Source organism: Miscanthus floridulus, chromosome 8 (assembly GCF_019320115.1).
Source record: "Miscanthus floridulus cultivar M001 chromosome 8, ASM1932011v1, whole genome shotgun sequence".
In the NCBI taxonomy this organism is placed as follows: domain Eukaryota; kingdom Viridiplantae; phylum Streptophyta; class Magnoliopsida; order Poales; family Poaceae; genus Miscanthus; species Miscanthus floridulus.
In genome coordinates, this window is record NC_089587.1 from 159,604,606 (window position 1) to 159,614,700 (window position 10,095).

A 10,095-nucleotide genomic window follows, 5' to 3' on the forward strand; every position below is an offset into this window, starting at 1 on the left:
CGGGAAAACCACGAGGAGAGAGAGGGGATGACGGCGAACTCACCTAGGAGCTTTACGCAGATGAGGGAGGGTCTACGGTGATGTATGGCTCCACAGGGTCAACAATGATGGGGGTGCTCTTAGGTTTCATGGCGGCACGGCAATTCGACAAGGCGCTACTACTTCGAGGCCTGAGATAGGAGGCGGCTCGATCGGTGATTGCTATTTAAGGCTAGGAAGCAACATGGGGCGCAAGGCAAGGAAGGAGGCGTGGGCAGCGTGGAGTCGGTAGTGGTGGTCGTGTCGAATGCGGTCATGAGAGGAAGAAGATGGTGCTGACCAGTGGGGTCCACCTATCAGCGACACACGTGGGAAGAGGAGAATGGCGCGGGCGCATAGCTCAGCTAGGCTGGCCTGTTGGGCCGCTACAGGAGAGATTGAGGGATAGCCGGTGGGTGACGCCAAGCGGCTGGGCCAACGGGCCAAAAGGGGAAAAGAGATAGATTTTTTTCTTCTAATTTTCCAAACTAGTTTTTAAATACAAATTCAACTCAATTTGAAGTTTGATTTCAAATCACACAATACAAAAAATACCGTGCAGCAGCATGAATGCACATACATGTATGTAGACCTTATATTTGATTTTAATTTTAATGAAGTTTTTATTTTTTTCTAAATTTGCATACTCATGAAATGCATAATTAAATCATTTTCTCCTATTTCAAAATCATGAAATTTTTAGGGTGTTACAATTCACCCCCTTAAAATGGATCTCATCCTCGAGATTCAGACGACGCTTACTCAAAAAGGTGCAGGTATGTTTTCCTCAAATCCTCTTCTCTTTCCTAAGTAGCCTCATCTTTTGTATACCGATACCACTGAAACCTTACACATCTTTATAACTCGGCTCCACATAATCCTTTCTGCTGTCTCCAAAATCTTTACCGAAAATTCCTCATAGGTGAGATCTTCCTTAATAGTAAGCTCCTCTAATGGTATCTGCTCCTTAGGTACATGCAAACACTTCTTTAATTGAGACACATGAAACACATCATGTACACCTGACAAACTCTCAGGCAATTCCAACTAATAAGCTACTTCACCACATCTCTTGAAAATCTTGAAAGGCCCAATATACCTTGGTGCTAACTTTCCTTTCATGTTAAACCTTCTCACACTTCTCATTGGTGATACTTTTAGGTAAACATAGTCCCCTATTTCAAAAACCAATTCTCTCTCCTAGTGTCGACATAAATCTTCTATCGAGACTGTGCCACTCTCAAGTTATCCCTAATCATCCTTACTTGCTCTTCTACAGTCTCTTAAAACATCCGATCCGAACACTTGAGTTTCTCCCATTTGATTCCAAAACAACGGGGTTCTACACTTTCGTCCATACAAAGCTTCGAAAGGTGCCATATTGAGACTCTTCTGATAACTGTTGTTATATGAGAACTCTGCATAAGGCAAACTCTTGTCCCAACTTGTATTGTACTGCAACGCACAAGCTCTCAACATGTCCTCTAAAATCTGATTAGTTCTCTTAGTTTGTCCTATCTGTCTGAGGATGATATGTTGTACTAAAATTCAACTTTGTTCCCAACGAACTATGTACTTGCTGCCAAAAATGAGATGTAAATTCAGTACCCTAATCAGACACAATTTTCTTGGGAACTCCATGTAGACACACTATCTTCTCCATATATAGTTGGGCCAACCTCGGTCCATTATAAGTAGTCTTGACCGGTATAAAGTGAGCAGCTTTAGTTAACCTGATCCACTATCACCCATATTGAATCATAACCTCCCTGAGTGCATGGTAACCCAACAATAAAATCCATACCAACTTATTTCCACTTCCACTCAGGTATCTTCATTGGTTGTAATAATCCTCTAGGTCTTTGATGTTCAGCTTTGACTCTCTGACATGTATCACATAAAGCAACATATCCAGCCACATCCCTCTTAAGTCCATACCACCAATACTTCTCTTTTAGATCCAAATACATTTTGGTACTCCTAGGGATTAAGTAAGCAGACTCATGTGCCTCATGAAGAATTGCATATCATGTAGCCTTATTCTCAGGCACACATAGTCTTTTCCCAAACCACAGAGTTCAATTATCATCCATACAGAAACCTGGTGCATTACCAATCACTATGTTCTCCGTGATTTCCTTTAACCTCATATCCTATAACTGACCCTTGCGTATCTCTAGCTCCAATGTAGGCTCTATCACCAACTCTACTGCATTAGTGATGAAACCCAAGTTTAGTTGCTTAAGTTTAGCACACAACTCACTTGACATAGGCATCACTTGCACCTCAATGGCATAACTCTTCCTGCTAAGAGCATCGGCAACAACGTTCACCTTTCTAGGATGATAGTGGACTTTTAGATCATAATCCTTAATCAACTCCAACCAGCGATGCTATCTCATATTTAGAGTCTGTCTGAGTGAAAATGTATTTAAACTCTTGTGATCAGTATAGATATCACTCTTATGTCTAATAAGATAGTGCCACCAGTATTTTTAGAGCATGAACCACTGCTGCTAACTCCAAATCATGAGTAGGATAGTTTAGCTCATGCTTTCTCAACTGTCGGAGATGCATAGGCCACTACTCTTCCTTCTTGCATAAGAACACATCGAAGACCTTGACGAGATGCATCACAATAGATAGAAAAGTTCTTGCTCAAATCTAGGCAAAACCAATGCTAGGGGTGGTAGTCAACCTCTTCTTCAATTCTTCAAAGTTAGCCTGGCACTTTTCAGACCACATAAACTTAGCATTCTTCTCCAACAGAGCTATCATAGGCTTGGCAAGTTTAGAAAACCCTTTTGTGACCCTTCTGTAGTATCCAGTCAATCCCAAAAAATGACGAATCTTTCCCACATCAGTTGGTGGTTTCCAATTCAACACATCTCTCACCTTGCTTGGATCTACCGCTATTCCATCATTAGAGACAACATGGCCTAAGGAAAGAAACTTCCTTTAACCAAAACTCACACTTGCTTCACTTAGCATACAACTTGTGTTCTCTGAGCTTTTGCAAGACCAATCCTTAGATGTTCAGTGTGTTCTTCTTTCATTTTGGAGAATACCAATATATCATCGATAAATACCACCACAAACTTATCCAAAAACTCCATTATCACCTTATTCATTAAGTATATAAAGTATGCAGGTGCATTGGTCAAACCAAAGGACATAACGGTGTACTCATACAAACCATACCTCATAGTAAAAGTTGTCTTGGGTATGTCAGTTGCACAAATCTTCAACTGATGATAACCAGAACGAAGATCAATCTTAGAGAAAACACAAGCACCTCTCAACTGATCAAACAAGTCGTCAATTCTAGGTAGCGGGTACTTGTTCTTGATAGTAACCTCATTCAGGGACCGATAATCAACACACATTCTCTGGGTACCATCCTTCTTGTCAACAAATATAATCGATGCTCCCCAAAGTGATGAACTAGGACAAATAAAACATTTCTCCTGTAACTCCTTTATTTGTATCTTAAGTTCCTCTAATTCATTAACCCCCTATTCTATATGGACGCTTAGCTATAGGTACAGTTCCAGTAATAATTCAATAATAAACTCAATGTCATGGTCAGGTGGCATACCTGGCAAGTCATCGGGGAACACATCCAGAAACTCATCCACTATTGGGTCCTCCTTATTGATGCGATCATCAAGCTGGTCCACTATGGCTATCAGGCTGTGCTTGTACTACAACATCGACACTGATTGTATCCCCATTTGGTGCAGTCACAACAACGACCTTCTCCTGACACTGAATTACTTGCCCGGTTTTGCTTCATCCAATCCATACCCAGAATCACATCAATGCTAGATGTTCTCAACACAATGGGGCTCACTTTGAACTCTACCCCCCTAAAGTTAGACTAGTTGGAAGACAATGATAAGAAGCTTGCATACTACCTCCTAGTGAGTTTACTAATATGGGATTTTGCATGGCACATAAGGGTATGTTATGCGTTCTAACAAATACTTGTGATATGAAAGAATGTGAAGCTCTAGAATCAAAAAGAATAGTGGCAGGAGTGGAATTGACATCAAATGTACCGAGCATGACTTCTGGTTCTGCAAGCGCCACCTTCGTAGACACATGATTCACCTTTTCCATGTTGGGTGCTGGCTTTTGAGGCGTTCCTTTTGGATTAGTGTGCTGACCCTAGGGTGTTAGCTGATTCTGCTTTTTGGGGCAATGATTGGCATAATGCCCAACTTCTCCACAATGATAGCATATGTTGGGAGTGCTAGGTGCACTGGTCTTCATGGGAGTGTTATTAGGCGCTCCCTGTCATGGTGTCTACTGGCCACTCTGCTGCTAGGGACATTGATTGCCATTCTACTGCTAGTACGGTGGACGCCACTAGTTCAGGGTTATAACTCCACTGATTAGGTGGTCCCTGGTACCTCTACTAGAAGCCTTGCTGAGGGTTGGTGTGCGGACAAGTATTACTCCCGGAGGCTTGTCCCTAAAGCCTCCTCTTCTTAGCCTCCATCTCTTTGCGCTTATTGTCAATAACAATAGTGTGATTCACCAATACCTAAAAATTAGGGTATGTATTGGACATAAGCTAGAGTTGCAGACCATCATACAAACCCTTGAGAAAGTGGCATTGCTTATCAGCATCATCAGCCACCTATTCGGAGCATAACGTGACAACTGAGCGAATTTGTCATGATACTCAGCCATAGACATAGATCCCTATTTGAAAGCCCCGAATTCCTCCTACTTAGCTCTATAAGTCCTTCAGGTATGTGGTAGGATCTGAAATTCTCTCAAAATTCCTACTAGGTGATAGAAGGAGCATTAGTGGGACGTCCATACTCAAATGCCTCCCACCAGTCTTGAGCTTCTCCCTGAAGTTGTCCTGACGTGTACAACACCTTCTGCTGGTCGTCGCACTCTGTTATGTTGAGTTGTTTTTCCACTGCATGAAGCTAATCATATGCTTCTAGTGGATTAGTGGCATGAGAAAACACCTAGGGGGTAGCCCTTCAAGAATTCACCACGCTTATCCTGTGGTGCTCCACCAATTGGTTGATTCTGCACCAGAGCTTGCATAAGTTGTGTCTACACTGCCAGAAGCTGCTCAATAGTAGGAGGCGGCGGTGGTGGTGGATGTGGGGGAACACCTCCATGACCTCAGCATCTTCCTCTTCTAAACATCTGGCATCCAACACAAATATTCAAAATTTAGAGATTTTCAAGTTATATACACTTAGAGATATAGAATACATTCTGAAAATTTTCTGAATGAGTTCCAACATCAGCAGCTTGGTAAAACTAGTCATATCTTGAGTTTCAGATATCCAAAAGAGACGTTCTTTACATGGTTGGAAATATTAAGAAATTATCTACAACTTTTATTCAGACGACAAGCCCAGATTCTGTCGTTAGGTTACTCAAAAACAGGACACAACCGAATCTGTTGCAGATTGCCAGACTGCAGCAGAAACTTCAACTTGAAATAGCTATATCTCTCAAACCATATCAGATATAGGGGTGATTCTAGAGGAATTAGAAATATACTTAAGTCTAGTTATTCCCATAAAAATTTCATAATTTTTGGTCAAGTAGATTTTGAGTGGCATTGATATAAGGGCAGACTGCTCCGAAAAATAGATCCAAGAGAACAAGATGTACCAAACCCAACTATTTATTTATTAACTAAAACTTAATATTCTTAACTATGGAACTTGCGGACATGCCCACAAAGTTCCAGCACTCATTACAAAAATCCAATTCATACATAAACATAATAATAAATCAACTAGGCACACCAAAGTTCACACCACACTACTAGACTTGACTTGACCCGTGCTACTAACGTCTTATTACATAGAAAGGAACTCCAACACCTATAGGCGAGGTTTATGGGGAAGCTTCTCATAAATCCTTGGCAGGCTAAGGCACTCCCTTTGGTCATCTATCACTTGTTGGTACCTCTTAAGAGTCTCCTGTTGTGCCTTTAACTGATCTTCTAGTCGCCGAACCTTCCCTACTAACTCACAGCCAAAGTGTACCATCACTTGAGTAGTTGGATCTATGCCCTGAGGGTCCATCATTGCCCACTCCAATTTAGGGTGTTGGTGAGGGAGGAATCGATATTGGTCCTCCTTCATATCCTCAAAACGGTGGCCATGGAGACCCATGCAGGCTTCAGCGGCTGCATCTTCTATGCCATCTTCCATGGTGGCACGATGAGCATGATGCGAATAGCTTGCAGTCTAGCTGATATGCTTCCTTCTCTTCACCCCTGATAGAGATGTATGCCCTAGTCCTCCAATAAGTGTCCTCTAGAGGGTGTTTATGTTCTTTGCAGACATACTCCACAGTTGCGTCCCAATTAGCGTAGTAGGTCTGAAGAATTCCCTTAAGTCGGTGGTGCAAAACAGAGGATTCACACCCTGGCTTGTACTAGATCTTTGTAGTCCATCCCATGGTAGGGGTAGGTTGATCTTCTTGAATGGTGTCCTCATCATCATCATCATCAGATAATACAATGATCTCCACTTCTTTGGGTTCTTCTTCGGGCTCTTCCTGGAATGGCTCAGGCGTAGGTGCAGGTGCTGGTGAGTCAACTTCTTGCTCCTAGGGTTCCTCCTCACAGTGTCTCCATGGACTCATACAAGCCAAAGGTTGGATGGAGAAGGGTCCATAAGTGACACGCAAGCCATCAAGTCCCATAGGTTGGATGGAGATGGAGAAAGGTCCCATAGGTACACGTGATATGCAAGCCATCGGGTCCCATAGGGGTCCCATAGGTCGGATGGAGAAGGGTCCCATAGGTACATGTCAGATGGAGAAAGGACCTGAACGGAGACTTTTATAATGAATTGATAATGTCATGGAAGAGTAACTGTAGGTCCCACATATACACGTCAGATGGAGAAAGGACCATGTGGAGATTTATGACAAAGTGTCGTTCGTTACTGGATTGTATATTGTTCATCACAGATAGTGTAATTAGTTTAATGATGAAGCCCTGATCGTCATAGTTCTAAATAAGATCGTCACATATGAATAGGAATAGTCATGCAAGTAATCTATCATGAAACCATATGCTATTCTATGATTTTTTGTGACAATATTCGATTTCATCATAGATAAGGGGGTTCGAGGATTGTCAACGATGATCTATGATGAAACCAAAAAAAATCATCATAAAAAGCATTTTTATGACAATTTTGGATTCATCATTAAGATTTTTTGTTATAGAAGCAGATATTTCTAGTAGTGCATCTACTCATCTAAGAGTGCAGCTTGGATCTTTAAAGAGTCCGAATGGGGCGACGATATTATAGTATCCACATATGCGAGAAGTGTGTTTCTTAATGGTTTTATGCACTGGCTCGAGTTCTCCTAGATCGTTGTTGTTGATATGGATAGAAAGACATGGATGAAAATACAAAAGCCACATGGTGATGCAATCTCCATCCACGAAGCCCTAGGGTTAGTTGTGTTTATGTACTGCTGATATTTACACTATGACTCAGCTTTCAATCTAGATCCTTAAAGACTATGGTAGTAATAGATGGACATTGAAGCATACGGTGACCACGCTAGAGATATTTGGACAAAACAATACTAAATTTGGTTACGAGGTTTATGATGCAAAGTACAAAGTGATTGTAGTTCACCTTGAATGGAATTTGATTTTCCTTGTTGGGGAGGACAAAACACTGCTTGCATATGACATGAACCACAGAAAAGTTCATGTCCTCCCTACACGGGTCATCCACTGTCCTAAACCTACCTAGAGTCTATGTATCAACGGACCTCACTATCTTCCTTATATTTCCTTATTCATGCAGTCATTAGCAGAGCAGTAAAGGTGCATTTGTTGCACTTTGTTTGTTCAAGTAGGTTGTTGTTTTGATTCTATATATAGGCCAATTTGGGCTTGGTAACTAAAGGAATGGTGTGTTCAATATCATTAATTCTATTGCTTTGTGCAGGTTGAGTCTAAGTGCTTTTGAACAATTTTCCTGCATTGGCTAAGGGAGGACGAAGAGGGGTTCCATGGTGCATTGGCTACCAATCCAAAGGATGCACTAATTATATTCATTTTTGCCTAGCAAGCAGGAGTGCCACATAGGAGGAGCACAGCTACGGTTTATGTAAGTCTGTAGAGATCAGTACCTTTAGGTTGCAATCTATGTAAGGCTTGTGTTAGGACATCAGTTGAGAAAGATATTATGGTAAGCGTCCAATGTTATTGTAAGAACATGGTTTATGGATGCAATGATTATATCTGTATGCTTTGTGTTCAGTAAGCTATTAAAGGCCATTTATTGTTTTGTTATCACCCCCAGCCATTGGTGGTGCAAACGTCCAACACCGTCGCTATACATATTATGTGGCAGGGATACAAGTGTATCACCACTGAATTCGTTTAGTAACCCAACACCGACTAAATGATCATCAAAGGTGGATCATGGTGCAAGGCGAAGGTGACCATGACCTTTGTACTGACGGTTCATACGCTGAAGCAATGGTGATGTTTACCTCTATAGATGCCTTGGCGGTCGAAGCGATAGCGAACCTACATCGTAGATAGTCGGGTCAAAGTACAAGGTGATAGTGTCATGACCACTACACAAGCAGTTGATGTGCCCACATAATAGTGATGATAGACTCCACCATAGGTGGATCATTTGCCAATGTGGTGATGTTAATGTATACCCACATAGACGGTCATGCTCTAATGCGATAGAAGTAAGGACCTTATCATGGACGGATCATAAGCTAATATGTCGGTGTGAGTGTACACCGCAGATGGTCTCAGATAGCAATGGTGTGGGCTATGACCATCACTGTCGATAGCTTACTGCTGAGGCCAACATACGGCTACGATGGGGGTTATGATGTGGTTGTAAAAGGTCTAAGTGTAGTAGTGATACCATGGTGTGGGCATGCGGCGACATACTCTTGCATTCGTTCCTAGGCTTCAGGAATCAACTCATCAGCTTGTTGTTGAAAGCTAGAGATTTTTTTGCGAAGAGCATTGGTCTTACCCATCAGGAAGAACTTAACTAGAAAAGCATTAGAACACTTGTCCCATGTATCTATAGCATTGCGGTTTGAATAGAACCATTGTTTCGCTTTTCCCAACAAAGAGAAATAGAAGAGACAAAGATCTATGGCCTCCTGTGTCACTCCCTTAATGGTAAAGGTGCTACAAATCTCGAAAAAGTGTTAGAGATGCGCATTAGCATCCTCATGGGCTTTACCACAAAAAGGACTAGCTTGCACCATCGTGATCAATGCGAGCTTAAGCTTGAAGTGAGTGTCCACATTGATGATGTCGGGACCTATGGCTATGTTAGCAGTCGAAGGGGCAGAAAACTCATGGATGGTCCTGTTGGCCACAACCGTGCTAGGAAGACGAAAGGTAACTAAAAGAATGTAAAAGAAAAAGAACAGAAGCTAAAAACCTAGCTAGTAGAACCTAGCGACAGATTGGTAACACACACCAGTTGCCTTCTCCTGGCAGTGGTGCTAGAAATGCTTATTGATGGTTCGTATGTGTGTATATAGGAAAAGAGATTTTGCAAGTGCACAGAACTATCATGTAGCACTTCGCTTGGTGAGAACCAAGTGTTGAATTTATATTTTCCCAAAGGAAGGTGAATGGGCATGTTTGGGAACTATTGTTCGGTAGGCTAGGTAGGTGGGTTTAGCAACATAGGGTTGATGGATGATGGAAAATAAAAGATAAAAGGGTTGATCACACAAATGGTGGTAGCTAGAAGTGTAGTGTAGCTAAGTGTAAGAGATAGAGCTAGTGATCTTAAGCACAAAGGTAAATTAATGATAGTAAGAATGTCCTTAGTACAAGCGACGTATTTGCCCTGAATTCGATTAGGCATAAAGCACAACTGAGCCCTATGTTTTAATAACTAGACCCAACAGTGGTGGAATATAGAGAAAGGATAGGGCTATCACCACCTGCCAACTACCACAATTTATCTGAGGATCTAGCCATATCTACAGGCAAGATATAGCCTAAGCACCATGCTTAATCTATAAACTCAGTTGTTTCGATCCGAGCTCTGGTGAAATAAG

At 41.8% G+C, this 10,095-nt stretch overlaps 1 non-coding gene across 1 annotated transcript; it reads left to right on the plus strand.

The window, feature by feature from the left end:
* Positions 1-8,926: 8,926 nt before the first annotated feature.
* Positions 8,927-9,033, plus strand: LOC136478659 (small nucleolar RNA R71). The gene has a single exon (XR_010764378.1). It is a non-coding gene; the product is annotated as a small nucleolar RNA R71 (small nucleolar RNA).
* Positions 9,034-10,095: the final 1,062 nt, after the last annotated feature.